General features: G+C 57.0%; 1 protein-coding gene across 2 annotated transcripts in view; it reads left to right on the top strand.

Annotated features, from left to right (window-relative positions):
- Positions 1–3,329: 3,329 nt before the first annotated feature.
- PAK6 (p21 (RAC1) activated kinase 6) overlaps positions 3,330–17,891 on the top strand; it is a 34,280-nt gene continuing 19,718 nt past the window's right edge. Inside the window, exons 1-3 of one of the 2 annotated variants that reach the window (XM_057543644.1) lie at positions 3,330–3,394; positions 4,142–4,214; positions 13,827–13,942. The gene's annotated coding sequence lies outside the window, so the exon portion shown is untranslated. Of the gene's footprint in view, positions 3,395–4,141; positions 4,215–13,258; positions 13,321–13,826; positions 13,943–17,891 lie in introns of those variants that run through there. The other variant, XM_057543643.1, reaches the window with a different exon arrangement.

The following is a 17,891-nucleotide window of genomic DNA, read 5'->3' as shown; positions in this document are numbered from 1 at the left end:
AATGTGAGGACTTCGCTGTTAGAGGGGCTTTCCAAACCCATCCCCAGACGATTTGTTTAAAGCCATGCAGTGGGACATTTCAGTATAAGCAGTCAATCCAACGGAACCTGACTCACCAAAATGGTACAGATGAGGCAAGTTGCTTTTGAGGCTTTAAGTATATCTCTATTTTCAAAAGCAAAATGGAGAGTAAAGTGAAAGACTTTAAGTAATTGTAAAAACACCATTTTGGCTGATTCACATGCTGCCACTTCCTGGGAGCCAAGAGTAAAAGGCAGAAATGCCCACAGTGACAGCACCGCTGCTGCCTTGGACTCAATTACAGATACGTCACACTCGGGGCTTGACCTAGAACGGGCTGCGTGGGCCGCAAAGGGAACAACGGGCCTGTGAGGAGGAAAGCAGAGTTGCAGTCCGACTCTGCCTCTAATTTCCTCTGTGGCTTTGCTGAGTCACTTAATCTCTGGGGGCTGCAGTTTTCTCACCTGCAGAAGGCGGGGCAGGGCTGATGATTCTAGAGTCCCTTTCAGCTGTGATTCACTGTATTCCAAGTAAGGGTGACCAGAGCACAGAACCGCTTCATGCATTCACTCATTCAACAAAGTTTGCGAGGGCATCTACTATGTACCGGGCACCATGCTGGGTTTCCTGCCCTCGAGAACGCAGCCTGCTGGGGTTAGCAGAGGTGACTCTGCTGGGATAAGGAAGGGCACAGGGCATACCACTGGCCCAAGAACACAGGCATCTGGCCAACTGCCTCCTACAACAGGCAGCCAAGGCTTTGCAGGATTTCTTCCATTGGCTGGCAGATCCCCCTTTTCTACAACCTGTGAGGAAAGGGATCTAGGTTGTCAGGTGTCCTCACCAAATCAAGAAGCCATGCAACATGATGGTAGAGGAACAAGTTCCAGTCTGTGCAGGCATCAGCTTTCAGAAGTCCCTGCAGACAAGACAAACAGAATCGACAATGACGGATTATCACGCTCAGGAATTTTAAAGGATGAGAAAAAGTAGCCAAGACCCATGGTGACCCTTGGCTGGTTTTTGGCCTCCAGCACCCTAATCTTCTTCCCCACCTCATGTGGGTAATGGGAACACTTGACCAGGCTACCCTCCCCTCCGCCAGGCCAGAGGTGGACATGTGACCTGAGCCTCCAGCCAGACCCCCCTCCCCCTGCTCTTGGACCAGGTGCCCAGGTGCATCAGGTGGAGCGCGTGGTGGGAGCACCTTCCGTCCAGGTGGGGGAAGCGTGGAGACTGTGGAGTTAGGTCCGATGTCTAGAGACCTCAGGGCTGCCCGGCTTCTGTCCTGGACTTGATTCTCCAGACTTCTCATCAGTGCTGGGAGTTAGTTACCTGATGGCTGTCAAAAAGTCCCTTTCCTGCTCAAGATGGCTGGTCATTAGAAAACCTAACTGAGTTTTTATGATTAATGCCACATGGTCCAGTGCTGTGCAGCTCAATCAAAATGTCTGTGTGTGCAGCCTGAGACTGTTACATGGGAGGTGACTGGAGTCATGGTTTGGAAGATTGACCTGCTGCTGTTTGGTGTGTGGATAAGAATGAGCCACAAACAGCACAGCCATGGAGCTGAAAGCTGAGAAGAACATTGATGTTTTCTGAGCTCTCAGGATGAGCAGTTCCTGTGCCAGGAGCTTCGTTCATTTATTTCCCACAACCCTATAGGCAGGTGAAATCATCCCCATTTTATGGATGAGGAAATTGAGGTCCAGGTGGTTAAATAACACGCTAAAGGTAACTCAGCTGATGAACGGTAAAGCTGGGATGTGAACTCAGGAGGAAAAACTCAGAACCTGGGCTTTTAACCAAACGCCACATTGTTTCCCTATGGAAGAAAATTCATGAAAAAGTTTTCAAAAATAACGCAAACAGCTTAGTGCCACCTTGGGCTGGGGATCAGAAGCGTCAAGGGGAACGGTGGGTTTCCATCTTCAGCAGCAGTGGGCACTGGTGTGGGAACTGGCAGATCAGGGTGGTGCCTACACTGGGGCAGCTGTGACTTGGGCTCTGGAGTGAGCATTTCCAGGTCGATGGCCAAAGCCACGGAGAGGATGGTGTTCCAGCGGGAGTGTGGGCTAGTGTAGGAGAGAGGAGCGGGGGCCGAGACTGGGCTTGGGCACTGGGAGAAGAAAAGGAGCCAGTGAGGGGACAGGTGGGTCCAGGGACCGGGAGGGCACTGTAGAAGGCTGAGCTCTGCCTGGCCCCTGGGGAGCTCAAGTTCCCACCTGCAAAGGCCCCTGTTTCTGATCAGGGTCTGGGAAACAATGGGTCCCTGCCGACCCCAGAAGCCGGTACCCATGCTGCCCGCCACCCCCTGCGTGCCGCTCTCTCACCCTTCACAGCAAAACCAGCCGAGACCCCTAAAGGCGAGCTCAGCCAGCTGTGGCCGGGCAGCCAGGTCCCAACCCCAAATTCCGAATCCTGCAGCTCTGGGGGTGGGGAGCCTGGGAGGTCTGGCTTCCCAGGGGCTGAGGGAGGCTTGCGCTGAGCTGGGCAGGCAGCCCTTCCCCCCACCTCCCCCTCCGTAAAGGCAGGCAGGAAAAAAACGTGTTTTTATAAATAGCTCCAGCCCCAGCTGATTTGTAAATTCAGTGGGTTTTTTGTGTCAGTGACATCACCCTCCTCCCCATGGCAACCTCCGACGATATCAAAATTGCCAAGCAACGTTGGAGCCGCTCGGCGCCCCAAACGAGAGCGGGTTGATGCCTGAGGATTTAATGGAGAAATCCCAAAGTGAGCCGAGGTGTTCCGTGGAGGAGGGGGGCGCGGCTGGGGTGGAGGCCAGAGCCCGCCAGCGCCGCCTGCCAGGAGCCCTGGGCCAGCTGGGGCTCCTTGGCCATGCTCCCTTTGACAGCCTGCTGCCGGCAGCAGGGGGGAGGGCGTCGCTCCCTGCCTGACGTGCCAGGAGCCAGCAGCAGCCATCCAGGTGACTAAGCCGGCCCACGGGCACTGAGTCACCGCTGGCCTGGGGGTTTCTTCCTTCTCTTTTGCATCTGATTATTTTGGGAACTGGAAACTTGGAGCTGCACCTGAGTCCCGCCCCTTCTAGCTCTCCCCTCCCTACCTGGGGCTCCAAGGAAGATGGGACCTGCCAGGAGTCTGCCGCCCCCCGCTAAGGATATGGAAGACGCTGTAGGGGCCTGAGGGGCCGGGGAGAGATGTCGGCCGGCAAAGTGCAGCAGCAGATATGGTGATGAGGCTGCCTGTCCTCTGGAGGTGTCGGGAGAAGGGGAGTCTGGTCCATGCTGACTGGCGTCCTCCCGGGCTGGCTTTGAACTCACCTCCTACGGGCTATTTCTGTAAATGAGCAGCTCCTAGGGTCAGAGTGGCATTTGGAGAACGAGGCTGGATTGGCTTAGGCTGGCCTGGGCAGGTAGGTGCCTCTGCGCCGGGTGTGGCCCCACGTGTGTGTGAGAGGAGCAGGTGTGTGTGTGAGAGCGGACCGCAGGGGAGCTGGCAGAGGCTGGGGATGGGGGATTTGGCAGCAGTTCTTCCTGACTGATGCTGGGCCCGCCCAGGCCCCGAGATGGGTGCTGTGGAAAAGGACACCAGGCGCCTGGCCTGAGCAGGTGAGGGGCAGCTCCAGCTCAGACAGACCCAGGCCCCACTGAGTCCACGGGACAGAGATACGGCAGGGTGCCCGGGTAGGGGGTGGTCCAAGGATGGAAGCCAACCTGCCGGGGACACCAGACGGTGCTTGGGCTGCCTCCTCTTCTGACAGCCCTAATCACTAAGGCACTAAGGAAACAGCTTCCTACCAGGAATTCTGTCCCTCTCGGTGCAGTGCCCGTCAGCACCTACGTGTGTCCTCCACCGAGCTCTCACGGGTGCATCCCTGGGAAGGATGGTGCCCAGGGCTCCGCTCCCCCATACTCAGGACACAGCGGGGCCGCTGATCAGGCTGGTGCTCAAGCCAGCGCCTCGGACCCCTGACCCCACAGGACGTGCTCTGGTGTGGGTGCCCCGCCTCCACACCAGTGAGTAAGCTGCTAGAGGGAGAAGGCTATGTGCCCACAGAGGCAAGACGACACCAACCAGGAGCCTTCGGGAGAAGCGGCTGGGCGAGAAAAGCACTGAGGTTTTCTTTTTCTGTTCCTTTTTTTTTCTTTTTTGCCCGAAGGGAGTGCCGCTTCCTGGGCTAGAGGCAAGCACCGGCCTGCATCAGGGAGCTCGGGGCCCAGAGGACGGCCAAGGTAAGGTCCCTGCTGCCACGGCGGCGCGGGCCTCCCTGGCGGGGTGGGGTGCCAAGGTGTCCAGGTTGCCCACCACCTGGGACAGGGCGGGCAGCTGTGGGTTCCCAGGCTAAGGAGCCCCACGCCCCGCCCAAACTGCCACTCCCTTCCCAGATGGATTTTGAAGCACCCCTGTCCAAGGTGGCCTCTGGCTCCCTGGCCAGAGAAATGCTTATTTCTGCTATTCCTGCCTTTAACTCCCCTTGCTGCTGGGCCGTGCCAGTGCCACCAGGACGCCCCTCCAGGAGGCCCCACCACCTCTGGGACACTCCCCTCATGTGTGCATCCCCCAGATATTTATGGTGCATCCGCTGGGTCCCCGGATCCAAGTCACGCCCCTGTGCTGAGCTCGACTTGGCACAGATTCTGACTCTGAAACTCAGCCTCAGGCCGGATTCAGGGGGCTGCCTGGCTGAGAGCACCATGTTTCCTCACAGACCTCAGACTCCCCTGCAGCGTTCATGACCTGGGTGGTTCCAGGGACGTCAGGCCCAGTGAGCTCGGGTTTCTAAAGCACTGGGGCCCCACCAAGAAGCAAGGCTCACGCAGTGTAGTTTGCTCTTTCCCTGGCATCACACACCAAGGTTGGAGGGTCCTGCTTGGGGCCTTTCCCTGAGCGGTTTTGGTGGGAACCGGGTTCCTGAAGTAGAGGATGAGCTCTGGGCTGCATGGGCCCCGGTGGGCCTGGGACTCGGCCTCACAGAAGCTCATCTAGCTGAGAATAAGGCCTTTGGGCCAAGCAAGGGCTCCTGTCTGCAGCTCAGGAGTGACAAACCTGGGAGCTCTGGTGACCAGTGTGCCTAATCAAGAGGAGTCGGCACCAGGAGCAAGCTTTCTGGGAGCCCCTGATTTGGGTGCAAAGCTCTGTGCACCTGAGAGTGGCCACAAGGGGAGAGTATGGCGGCTGCATGGACCGTTCAGTCCCCCAAGGACAGACATTCTTGGTGAGCAGAGCCCCCTGGGATGTGCCAGGCACAGGGAAATGTGCAGGCAGGTCTGGGGCCTCCAGCCACGGCAAACCCACTCTGTGCGTAATTCCCAAGAATGACCAGGAATGCCCCCTGTCCTGGAAGAGCCCATGGGACCAGAGTCAGGATGAACCCAAGTGTCTCCCACTAATTAATCCCCATACCTGGCTCCGGAAGAGGAAAATGGGGGTATTTACTAGCCGTGGGGTTACCAGCTGTGGGCGTATTCCCGGCTCCTGGAAAAAGGCCACTCAAGCCTGGTGGTGCCCCGTGTATGCAGAGCTGAGCAGCAGCTGGTGCCCAGCTGGGGGCAGAGTGGCAGAGGCTGGGGAGCACCGGACAAACAGCAGGCCAGCAGGGTGGCAGCTGGCTGGGCCAGGAGGAGAGGAAAAGCTCAGGGAGGGCTCAGGACAAGGGCTTTCTTATACCTACCGCCTCGGTGGGAGGGCCGGGCAGGGCGGAGGCGGAGACGCTGAGAGACCTCATTCCTCACCCAAATGGCCCCAGAGGCGCCGCTGCGCACTGTGTCCTGGGCGCAGAAGGCAGGAAGGACTCATGGGAAGCTGACCTGTGGCTGGAAGTGGAGCCCTTCCTGTAGGATGCCTTCCACACCTGAGTGGGAAGGAGACTCGGGCAGTAGGAAGGGTGCTAGCAAACCTCACTAGCAGGCCTTCTGCAGCCTGTCCCCTAAGCGAAGTGGACTAGCCAACAGGTTGGAGTAGAGCATGGAAAATGGAAGCTTCGGAAGAGCTCTCCACTTCCTGAAGCGGGGCTGGCCCTCCTGCCCGGGGCGAACAGGCCGACTGGTCCTGGGAAGCTGCTCCTTCCGAGCTCAGCCCGAGGGCCCACTGGGGGCTAAGGTGAGAGGTGTGAGGTGTGGGATAAAGGGGCACTTGTCTTTTCTGGGCAGGGTGCGGGCTCTAGGCAGCACTAGGCGGTGGCCATTGGCACCTTGTTCTGGCTCACTCGCTTGCAGGCATGGAAGAGCTATGGCCTGACTACGGAGTCCCAAACACTGGGGGCAGGATGGGGGCAGGGGTGGGGTGGAGTGTTGGAGCCCTTGCCCCAGGGGAGCTTACAGCCTTCAGCAGAGCAGTGGAAAGGAAAGCTGAACAGGACAGACTTTCATACCCTGGGGGGATTTAGCGTGGAGGCAGGGACCGCTCCCTCGCAACTGCAAGGGGCCACGTCAGCCCCAGCAAAGGGACACTTACACTGGCCAGCATTTTCTATAAAACCTCACTATGACCCACCAGGCAGTGCAGAGACTTTACAGGGGGACAGTGATGACCTTTTTTTACACCTGTGGTTTCTCTGTGGTAAGCTTTCCCCCTCGAAGTGCTGCCTCAGTCAGCAAACACTGGCACCTTTCGGCCTGGCTCTGGTTTGCCTGAGTTTGCCAAGCACTTGGGCCCCGGGCCTCTGGCTAACGGGGTGAAGGCAGGGCTGTGTTCTCTTGCACACTCAGGCTGCCCAGGACCTGGGGGCGGCCTCTGCATGCTCAGAGAAGCAGGCCCAGGAAGCTCAGGTCAGCTGGTTCGTTGTTCTGGTCTCTGACCCTCATGCACCCGGAACCCAGCCCACTCACCCCAGGGCAAATAGCAACGAACCAGTCACCTTGCTCAAGGCCCCTGCTGCTTGCCTGTCTGCCCGGCTCCTGAGTGCTGCAGCGGTGGCAGCGGGATTAAAACCGGGAGGACTGGTTCTCTGGTTCAGTCCTGGCCTGGAGCGTCCAGCCTCCATTTTCTTTCTTCCAGCTTTGAATGAAGGCGCAGAGAGTGCAGGGAGCCGGGGACCAAGTGTGCATCAGAGCACAGTCTCGGGTCAGTGGGGAGGAGCGCAGAGGAGGAAAGGGCTGCCCCAGAAAGGAGCTAGCCGCCTTGGATTGCTGTAGTACATTCAAGCCAAAGGGAGGCCCAAAGAATGTTTAACGCAGCCTCCATAATTTCATAGAGGGAAACAGAACCCAGAGAAGGAAAGTGGGGTCCTAAGATCACAGAACTAACTGGTGACAGAGTCAGCTTCAGGCCTGGGGGTCCTCGCCTCCCAGTCTCGGTTGCCTTTCCTTCGGCAGCATCAGCAAACGCACCCCCAAGCAGGGACAGGTGAGGGCTGCCAGGTAACAAGATGGCTTGAGAGAGGCGGCCTGGCCTAACACAGTAGGAGGACAGGTCCCCTTACTCCTCTGTGCCTCCTGCCCACCCCCAGCCCCTGCATCTCGATGGACCTGGAGCCCCAGCTCAGCCCACGCTTATTCACCAGCGCCCCCCAAGGAGAGGCTCGGCCCACTCCTGGGACCCGGCCACTCTCTGATAAACAGATCCAGCTAATTTGTAAATAGATACGACTCAATTTCTTGTCCCAGGAAGCATTTTGCATTTTCAACATAAGCCTGTTAATGTCTTAAGCCAAAGGAGGGGGTAATGATGATAGTATCTAGGAATGAAAGAGATTCTGGGGCAGACTCTGTGAGCAGGAGGAACGCAGGAGACCCTTTACCTCAGGTGGTCTTTTCACCAGTTATATACCATGACCCCAGGCAGGAGTTTAAACGCCCACCATCAGAGGTCAGATCCCAGAAGCAGGTGGCCTGTTGTCTGTCATTTGTCTCCCTGACCCCAGGCACGAGCTGGACAAGAAGTCTTTTATATTCCACTATAGTGGGTTTTGCTGGAAGATGGTGTGTGAGGGATCAGGCAAGGTGGAGAAAGGTAGAGGTCTTGGACCCTGGGGAGGGATGGAGCCAGACCCAGGGGCAAGAATGCAAGGCCAGGAGTTAGCAAGCATGCAGGGCTTCTGTAGAGGAGAGGATGGTCAGACAGGAGGAGGGGCTGCCTCAGACGGTCCATCATCCCAGCAAGAGCCACTGGGGAGGGCGGGGCAGTGCACACCAGGACCCTTTGCGTCAGTGTTCACATGAAGTTCCCACAGGCCCACCCCAGGGCAGTCAAGGTGTGGTCCAGAGATTAAAGAAGGAAAGATCCTGAGAAGGGATGGCAGTAGCTGCCTGCCCCACCCCCTACCCTAGGACCCTCTAAGCATAGCCCAGCCCAGCCAAGTGGCAGTTAGGTCATGCCTTCTAACCCAGGGCAGACGCAGAAGGTGGAGTTCCACAAGCTCTGCAGCAAGTTCCCAAGAGTTCCCAGAGCCTGTGAACTTCGTGCATTTAGAGCTAAGGTGTTCCCCCCAGACGGTTCTGGATGGGGCTTGGGCAGCCAACATCATGCTTCCTGAGACTCTGGTTCTGGATGGGGCTTGGGCAGCCAACATCATGCTTCCTGAGACTCTTTCCTTCCCTGGACTCTGGCTGGAGCTCTTACCTGGTCTGGCACAAGCCTTCCACTCCCCCAACTCACCTGTCCTTCCTGAAAGTCAGGCCCTGGGCTCCAGGGCGTGGGTGCCAGTCACAACCCTGCCCTGGCCTTCGACTGGGGGCAGCTGGTGGAGGCTCAGAGCAGAGAGGAAAGGACAATGAAGGGTATCCATTCAGGAAGCTTCCCAGCTGTCAGTTCTGCCAGCAGAAATGCCAGCCAGAGAGCTAAATTGCCAGCAACAGACAGTTGGATGGAACTTTGGAGCCCATTAAGAGCAGGGGCTGCAAAGTGATCATAGTGAGAAGATATTAAAGGAATTCATCATGTCTCTAAAACGAGTGTCCTTAGCACAGAGGTAGCTCTTTCTGTTGCCACCCTCCCCAGCGTAGCTCATGCCCCCATGCACCCGGGAAGGGTGCCACAGCTTGCCCTGCCCCTGCTTTAGCTCCTTGAGGTGGGTGGACAGTGGCTTCTGCATCTGGGTGGCTCACCCAAGGTCACCAGGTCCCTTTGGGACTATCAGGCAAGTTCAGCCGCCAGTGTCAGTTTTCATTTAGGGGAGACAGGCCTATATATTCTCATTGGCACAGGAAGCCTAGTACATATGTACACTTGAGAAAAAGGCAGAAAGAGGCTGGAGGCTTCTGGGTGTGGTCATTTCCTTCTGCTGAAGTTCAGGGTGGCAGAGGGACACATCTGTCCAGCGGCCAGGCAGGACAGTCCAGTGGACTTTTCCCACTGGGCCCAGATGGTGCTGCCAGCTGGAGCTGGGGTTCTCTCTCCAGGATCTGGAGTGGATAGACCTGTTGGGTTGATTTAATAGCAAGTTCTCCTGGAAGAACCCTGGGATTCTGCCCCCATGGCACACTAAACTGGACTCCATTGCTCCCTGTGGCAGCTGTGGGCACGCATGGCGTGGGGGAGGGGAGTTTCCTCCTTGGTCCCTTCGGCAGCTGTGAGGGCCGAGGGCCAAGAACTCTCACCCTGTTTGGGGGTGCTGGTCCTTGGGTCCCCTGTACCCCAGTGCTCTAGACCTCATCATTCCACCACCTTCCCAAGGGAGAGGGGCACCCTCTCCCCCGTTATACACATCAAGAAACTAAGGCTGAGACATGCTGGAAGTCTAGAAAGGCAGAAGGGCTCCAGTCCTGCAGGAACCCATGGTCTCTGCAGCTAGATTCTACCTCCTTCCTGCCTAAGGACCCCAAGGGCTTGGCAACCTCAACTTTCTCAATTCACGCTCTCAGACCCTCAGAGGTTCACACCTGCCTCCCAGCCCCATCAGCAGAGAGATGGATGGTCCCATCAGGGTGAAGGGCACTGGCCCAGGCCACCCCAATAGCAGGAAGGGACAGGTGTGGGACAGCCCAAAAGAGAGAGGGAGGAAGGGATCTTCTCCAAAGAGTGCCTCTCTCCTAGGGCTGGGGGCTCAGGGTGAGTGGGCAGCTACCCCCCTGGAGCCCAGGCCCCAAGGGGCTCCTCCAAGCAGGTAGCAAGCAGGTGTACAGCCCCACTTCCCCAGCAGTGCCTGCAGGTGGGCCTGATGGCGCCTGGCCCATTCTGGGTCTGTGAAGGACAGATGGCTTGATTCAGGGACTTCAGGCAGGGTGCTGGCTCATGACTCAGTGAGAGGGTGGTGGAAACTGAGGCCCCCCTCTGCCCCTCATACCCACTGCCATGTGGGCGTCCTCATGCCCTCATCAGAAATGGAGGAGGGATATCCCCACCCAACCCCCCGACTTCTCTGTGTCACGTGACATACCAGTCCTGGGTGGCAGTCAGAGGTGGCACAAAGAGGCAAATTACCAGCACCTCCCCCACCAGCTGCTCCCAGGGACCTGACCCCACACGGTCAAGTCATATCAGACAGGCCCTGGCACCAGGAACCTCTGAGCAGTACAGAGTTAAGAGAATGGACTGGGGACAGATACCCTTGGGTTGAAATTCTGGCTCCACCGCTCAAAAGCTACAAGACCCTGAGCTGATTCCTTAAGCAGTCTGAGCCTCATCTGTTTCCTCATCTGTAAAATGAGAATAATAACACTATAGTACTTCTGTCCCAGGGTGGTTGTGAAGACTTGAGTGATGACATGTGTAAATAGCTTAGCATGGGGCCTGGCCCACCTGAAGCATTCAATAATCGGCAGGCATTATTATTACTATTATTAGAGAAGGGCAGTCATCCAGAGAAAGGACCCTGAGGAAGCTTTTCAAGTCACAGAGCAGAAAGGTGCCAGGAAAGGATAATGCGTTTGTGTTTCTAAACCACAAGTTGATGTGTATCTTTCCTCTTTGGCCCTAACCCGGGTTCTCAGCCCTGGCTGTAGGTACTCAGATGTTACAACAGGCCCCAAGAGCCACGGGCTGAGAGCCAGGAAGTGCCTGCCCTGCCCATGTGCCCTCCCTGACACCCTCCCAGACCAGGCTGGTTGACCAATGCCCCAGAGCTGGCGGAGCTCCAAGAGCCATTGCCCATCGTGAAATGCCACTTCTCAGTGCCCCTGTCCAGCACTCCTGCCCAATTTGTGCAATGGCAGTGCGTGGACAATGCCCCTGACCAGAAGGCCTATGGCAGCTGCCAAGGCTCTTCAAAGGAGGGTGTGCCTGGTCCCTCTCCCTGTGCTTGGCACGGCAACCTGGGAATAGGCCAGAAAGAGGCATGTGGATGCTGGAGGAGAAGCTGTCTCTAGACTGTCCCTGCCACTTCCTGAACTGTTGTTCTGCCCCCTCCTCCTGGGCAGGGCCGCGTTGGTTGTGGATCGGAGGAAGATGGAGACGGGGGGAGAGTCACACACAGAAATTAATCACTCAGGACCCATTCTGCACATCCCAGCCATTCCAATATGCAGAGGGTCATCCAACCCTCTGCAGCCGACCCGCCGTAGACCCACCTGGAAGGGCAGAAATGTGGGGTTGTGATGCGCCCAAGAGGCCCCCTAGTCTAGTCTGGTATCCACTATGGGAAGCTTTTCTCTAGCATATCTGACTGATAGTTACCTGCTTCTTGAATACGTTCAGTGATGGGGGATTCATTACCTCCTCAGTCATTCTTATTTGGGAGTCCTGTCTCTCTCAAGGCGCCAAATGCCATTGCAGCTCTCAAAGGTGAGAGGCCCCCCCAAGGTACCCTAGACTCTCTCCCTTTGGGGTAAGGAGGGGACTGGGTGTGTAGCCTTTTGGGGATACCCAAGCCTGAATTAAACCAAATTAAATACCAGTTCATTTCTGATAATATTCTAATGTTCACACTTTATTGTAGTTTAACAGTACTGCTTGGAGCCGTGGTTTTGGTATATAAGGTATTTGTATCGAAAGGAAATAATTCATGTGTGTCAGTAAAAAATAATTTAGGGTGTTGATTCTAGGTTCAATAAAGTAATGCATTTCATTCTAGCTTTGGTTCTTGGTTCATTTCAAATCCTCAGCAACCAATTCCCATACCCATCCCCCTACCCAGCACAGCCATAGCCAGCGTCTCCACCCGGCATCACCACGCCTTCCCCGGGAGGCTGCGGACATCAGGGCTTTGGATGCAGCCAGACAGGGTGCAGGCCTGTTTGGGGTAGTGAATTCCCACTGGCCACCTCAGCTCTGTTTGGTGGGAGCCTAGAGTAAACTGTGCATAAGCAATTGAGCCTATAATGCAAATTCTTTATCCATAAATGGCACTGATATGTCTAAAGAATCAGTGAATAAAAACAATACATGGCAATAGTGACCTCAGTAATTAAAGTTTGAGGTGCCCAACAATGACAAAAATTCCTCCACTTCCTCCTTCGGGGCAGCCATTTGGGGTCTAGATATACTGAATTTCCATGCCAGACTCCCCTCAGCACTCGGGTGGACACAGCCCTCCCTGGGGACCTGGAAGTCTTCCCACTTCCTTGTTTGGGGAAGAGACAGATGGCCCCTGCCCTCCTCCACAGCATATAAACACAGGAGAAACCACCCTCCAGTCCAGAAGCAGCAGGGCAAAGGGCAGCCCACAGTGAGCCACTTGGGACAGCCATCCTAATCCTAGGCCAGGACACTGCTGGGGACAGCTAGGAGATGCTGACTCTGGAACCGTGCCTTAGCCTCTGTTTGGGGGTGCGGGGCTCCTGGAAGTTTTCTTTCCCTAGAGGTCCCTTACAATCCTGAGGCCCGAGGGCTCTCAGAACTGAGCAGGGTCTGACAAGGGAATTGGAATCTCTTTAAATCCCACTTTCCTGCCTGCCCAAGGGGGCTACCCCAAGACAGCCGTAGGGCCTTGTCGCGCGATGGGACGGGACAGGCCAAGGTGGTAGGTTTCAGGATTCCAGCCGGGCTCTCCAGGGTGGGCGGGTGGGACGCGCCGCCCGAGTGTGCGTCTGCAGTGCAAATTAAGGAGTTAATTACACAGAGGCGCTCGGCAGACAGTCCAGGTCAGGCCTCTAGGCCGTAGCCCAGGGTCCGAGGGGCCACGTGTACGTCACAGCGGGCGGCCGGGGCCAGCACCGGAAGGCAAAGGGCCGGCGGGAGCCGGAGCCGAGCGGGTAGGGGGAAAAGGGTTGAGAAAGGGGGCACCCCTCGGGCAGAGAGGCTCCTGGCCGCGGCCCCTGCGCCCCTCGGCGGCTTTTCCCGGGCTCTGCGTTCGCGGCGTCCTACCTGAGGCCACACCCCGAAATCAAACTCGCGGCAGGTGAAGCCGGCGCTGCACAAACGTGTAAGCGCGGCCTCCCCTCGTCGTTCCCGGCGCCTCCCGGCGGAGGGCGGGCCGGGCTCCCGCGGCCTCTCCCAGAGCTCCAGGGGCTTCCCGCTCGGCAGGTGGGTGCCCCGACCACCGGGGTGCTGCGAGCCCTGCCCGGATAGGGGCCGGGACGGGGGACAGGCCTCCCCGCACGCGTGGCTCCCGGTTCTCGGGTGTTCATTCCCCGAAGTGCGGGGCCGCCGGCGCGGGCCGAGGGGACTCGGCGGCGCCGGCAGCGGACCTCGCTCCGCGTGGGCGCCCGGCCCTCGCGCCCAGGCTGGCGGGGGGCTTCGTCCCAGAGGGCGCCTCACTCGGGCGGCCGAGGCGGGGCCGGTGGCCGCGCTGGGTCGGAGCTAGGAGAGCAGAGGGGCCGGAAGCGCTGAGCCCGCTGTCCCCTCGTCCCCGTGCGCCCTGCGGGGAGCCCGCCGCCTCCGCTCGCTCGCACCTGAGAAGGTGTCTCAGCCGGAGGCGGGCGGGGGCGGGGGGCGGCGGTTCCGAATGCTCTGGATTCCGGCCATTCGCGAAATCCGCGGGAACACTTACTACATCGGTCACAATGAATTTCTGACCTGTTTCCACCCAGGCCTCGGAGGACTGGCCCGCGAAGGTCCCCAGTTCCCTCTCCTCGGTGCCTGAGAGCTCTGCCCACTGAGGAGTGAGGAGTCCGGAGAAAGAGGAGGCAGGGAAGGCGGCCCGGAGGTGAGTAGCCCTGGGAGGGTGTCCAGGGGCCCTGTCGGGACCTCCGTGAGGGACAGGCTGGGACAGTGGGCGGGCAGGTGGCCCTCCTGGGCTGGCCCGTTCTCGGTACTGTTAGGCACTGGTCCCTACTAGGTGCCATTTCTCAGTCCTTAGTGGATGTGCCTTGTTACTTCACCCGCCTTGTCCCGCTGGAGGCGCGCAAGGCTTCAAATGCCCCGCCCTGGCTCCTGGCCCAGCCTCCGCCTGTCCTCCCGTCTGCTGCCGCCGGTCAGGGGCGAGGCAATGTCACCAAGGCCAGTACACTTAAATTCTTGTTTGGGAAAGAGGCTCCCAAACAGGAAGGGCAGAAGCAGGCCCAGCGTCCGTGCTGAGCAGGCCGGGAGGCAGCCCCAGCCAGAGGTGCTGCTGGGCAGATCCCAGCCTGCCGCCCGCTCATTCCCCAGCTCTCCAACCTGCTAAAATCTCTCCAGCTTTGCCCACACCCAGTGAGTGGCATCCACCCTGGGAGGGAGATGCTGCTGGGAGCACCAAGGGCTAAGACATGAGGAGTTCCCAGGGTGCAGGCTGCGTTTTCTGTATCTTGCCCCATTCTGGTGCGAGCTCTGCTGTGAGTTCTTCTCAGGCCATATATAGGACAGTGGTAGAGAACACCTTTGGAACCAGAAAGAGCTGGGTTCGAATTCTGGCATTTTGCCTTTGATTCCTTAAGCAAGTTGCTTTACTTCTCTCCCAACTATAATGTCCTTATCTATAACATGGGGATGATCATGCCTTCCTCACAGGACAATTGTGAGAAGTCACAATGATAACTGATAAAGGAGAACAGCCCCAGCAGGAGGCTACCTGCCTAGCCTCCAGTTTTGGGAAAGGTTAAGCTCCCTGAGCCCTCCTCTCTTGGAGAACTTTGAGAATGGTCTGGCTGTGTGGCAAGAGATTGTGGAGGACATTAGAGCAAAGCAATGGGAATAAAGTAACGGCAGAGGGTCCGTGCAGGGTGGGTAGTAAGGTGGCCCCAGAGAAGGGGCCATTTCTGGAAGGGAATCGTGCTTTGGAAGCAGAAACAGCAGCGTGCTCTGTACACATCACACGGCTTCACCTGTCCATAGGTGACACACTGTTACCACCTGCGCAGCCTGGGGCAGAGAGAGAGACTCTGGCTTGAGGCTTCCAGTCCTATCTCTGCCCAGAGTAGTTGTGTGATCTGGGGCAGGTCATTTGACTTCTCTGGGTGCACTAGGCATGGTGCAAGAGCTTGGAGCTTGGATTTGATTCCCAGCTACACACTCACCATATCAGACAATTACTTCTCTCTCAGCCTCAGTTTCTTCACCTGTAAAATTAAGCTCATAAAACCTACCTCGTAGAGTCGTGACCATTAGATGCACTAGTGAAAAGCACCTAGCACAGTGTCTGACATGTGCTAGGCACCTTATACACGTGTATGTGTAGGTTCCCTTTCTCGGCCCCTCCTTCCTCTCCCCAGTCACTTGCCATTCTTAAGAGGCACCCAGTAAAACAGGTTTGGCCCATGTCACTGCAGTATTGTGAACTTGGAGTGAGGAGGGGAACAATATAGTGATACAGAAAGTTAAGGGCTGTAAAAACATAATCTTTTTGTGACTAGGGGACTTAATCCTGTGACTTCGGGACTCTGGAGATTCTTTCTGGCTAGGCACTGAGGACTCTGTGATGAGGTCTCGAGCCTCTATATGTGGAAGCTGTTGAAAATCTGGGGTAGTGAAGAGGTGCCTGACCTGCAGCTCTCCCAGTCTTCACTCCTCCCTTGGAGATTATGCCATGCCCAGGAAACCCCAGTGCTGCGGACTGGGGAAGCGGTTAGGATTCCAAGTGCAGTGAACAGAGGTCAGAGGGCTGCTCTGGCTTGAGCTGCTGCTGGACGGCGGCAGCAGCACAGCACTCGCAGGCTGGAGCTGGGCCCAAAAGGCAGGCCTGAGTCAACATTGACCTTCCCTGGCTGGCCAGCCTAGCTCTTCGGCCTCTCATTCAGCTGGAGTGTTGACACAAGTGATTGAATGAGACTTATTATCATATTCTTTTCAACAACAGCCCCATTATCTTTCCCCTGGGGATTCACTGGGACCTGTAGTGTGGGAATGACAACAAGGGTGGGGAGCCCAGACATTTTGGCGTGTTCTGTGCACAGTGCCCCCTGCCCTGCACGCTCAGCTTCTCTCTGGGCCACTCCAGTGCGTCAGAAGAACCTCAGCGTACTGCTCTACATCCCAGGGATGCTCCAGACTTCCACACAGCGGCCCTGGGCAGATCTTAACTAGTGCCTGTGGGCAGTGGCAGTAAGGGCCACAGTCTGGGTTTAGGACCCATCCACCCTACAGGGGACAACTGGGCAGAAGAGCAAATGAAATTCTCTTCAGGCCCTTCCCCTGGTGTATTTCTAGGGGACAGGAAGAGTGCTGGGGTGCCACCACTCATGTCACATGAAGAGGGCGGATGGCAGGCCTGGACCCCTGGTGGAAGCTGAGGGAGGACAGAGCTCAGCCCCACACGAAGGATGAGCTGTGAGGGGACAGAGAGATGGAGGGCAGGGGCCTCCGAAAGGGGGAGGAGCCCCCCATCACTGAATTCATTGGAGCAAGGCGAGCAGGGCGTGGACCAGCTCCTGAATGCCACCGAGGGATTGCAAATTGGGCAGGGGCGAAGGGGAGGCCAGACCCCATCAGTAAGTCCCACAGGTGGGTGGCGCAGGTCAGGGTGGGGGTCTGGCAACATCTATTTGGAAAAGCCAGCTAAACTGCATGAGAGCAAGGATTTTGTTTTGTTCACCATGGTCCCCAGAGCCTGGAGCAGAGCAGATGCACAACAAATGAATTTATCAAATAAGTGAATGAATAGTATAATTTCATATTTAAACAAAGTCCAGAAACTAAAATTTGAGAAAGATCTTCCTGGCTGATGAGAATACTCCAATGAAAGATTGGCTTCTGTCCAGGATATTCTCAACCAGGGGCCTTCGAGGCACATTCCTCTTCACGGAAGGGTGTGGGATGACAGTTCCCAAAGGGCGTTATGAAGAGGTTGGGCAGCAGACCTCGGGGTGAAAGGGCCCAACTCTGGAGGTGGCAGGGTCCTCCATCAGCCCCTCTGTGACTGGATGGTGGCAGTAGTGGGGGTACCTTTGTAAGTGCTCTAGGACTCAGGGGCTTACCTCTATCTCGATGTCACAGAGCGTCTTGCGTGGGACTGAGAATGACAGGCTGGGGTGGTGGGAGGTGACAGCTAACTGCAGCCTTATTCACATCTGGATCAGATAAACAGGGGTCTTCCCCTTCTTTGCTGCTCCACTTGGGCAAGTCACTTAATCTCTCTGAACAAGGGTTTCCTCATCTGCATAACGGGTACAATAATAGGCCCACCTCACCGGCTCGTGGCGAGGATTCTGTGTGTGAAATGCTCAGCCCAGAGCCTGGTGCTTATACTAGGCACTCCCTGAGTGACAATTACTAAAAATACCCAAAACAGCCCCTCCAACTAGGACAGATGCTGTTTCTTTCCTCACTGTACCTGGAGAAGCTGGCAGAAGTGAATAAGTCCATGCCCCTGTTGGCCCCGGAAATGCTGAGGCTTAGAGAGGAAGAGTGGGCCAGGATCACAAGCGGAACTTAGGAACGCCACGCCCCAGGTCCACGCTGAGCCCGCACTCAGCCCTGACAAGCCGACCATGCCTCCCTCAAGGGGAGCCTAGGGGTGCACCCCACTCTCACTCTCTGGCCCTCAGAGGGAACAGGGCCCCAGGTGCAGCTGCCTTCTCTCTTCCCACTCGTCTGGAAATGGAGGGGAATCCCACCAGCCTCATCCTAACAGACAGTTTACATCCCAAAACTCACACAACCAACCAAATCCTGCTCCCCCCAGAGTGGCTGCAATCTCCTTCAGACTCGCTTTCTGGAAACCACCTTCCCAGCCTGTAGTG

Source organism: Balaenoptera acutorostrata, chromosome 3 (assembly GCF_949987535.1).
Source record: "Balaenoptera acutorostrata chromosome 3, mBalAcu1.1, whole genome shotgun sequence".
In the NCBI taxonomy this organism is placed as follows: Eukaryota; Metazoa; Chordata; class Mammalia; order Artiodactyla; family Balaenopteridae; genus Balaenoptera; species Balaenoptera acutorostrata.
The sequence above is the reverse complement of the archived record's forward strand: the minus strand, read 5'-3'. Positions and strand labels throughout refer to the sequence as shown.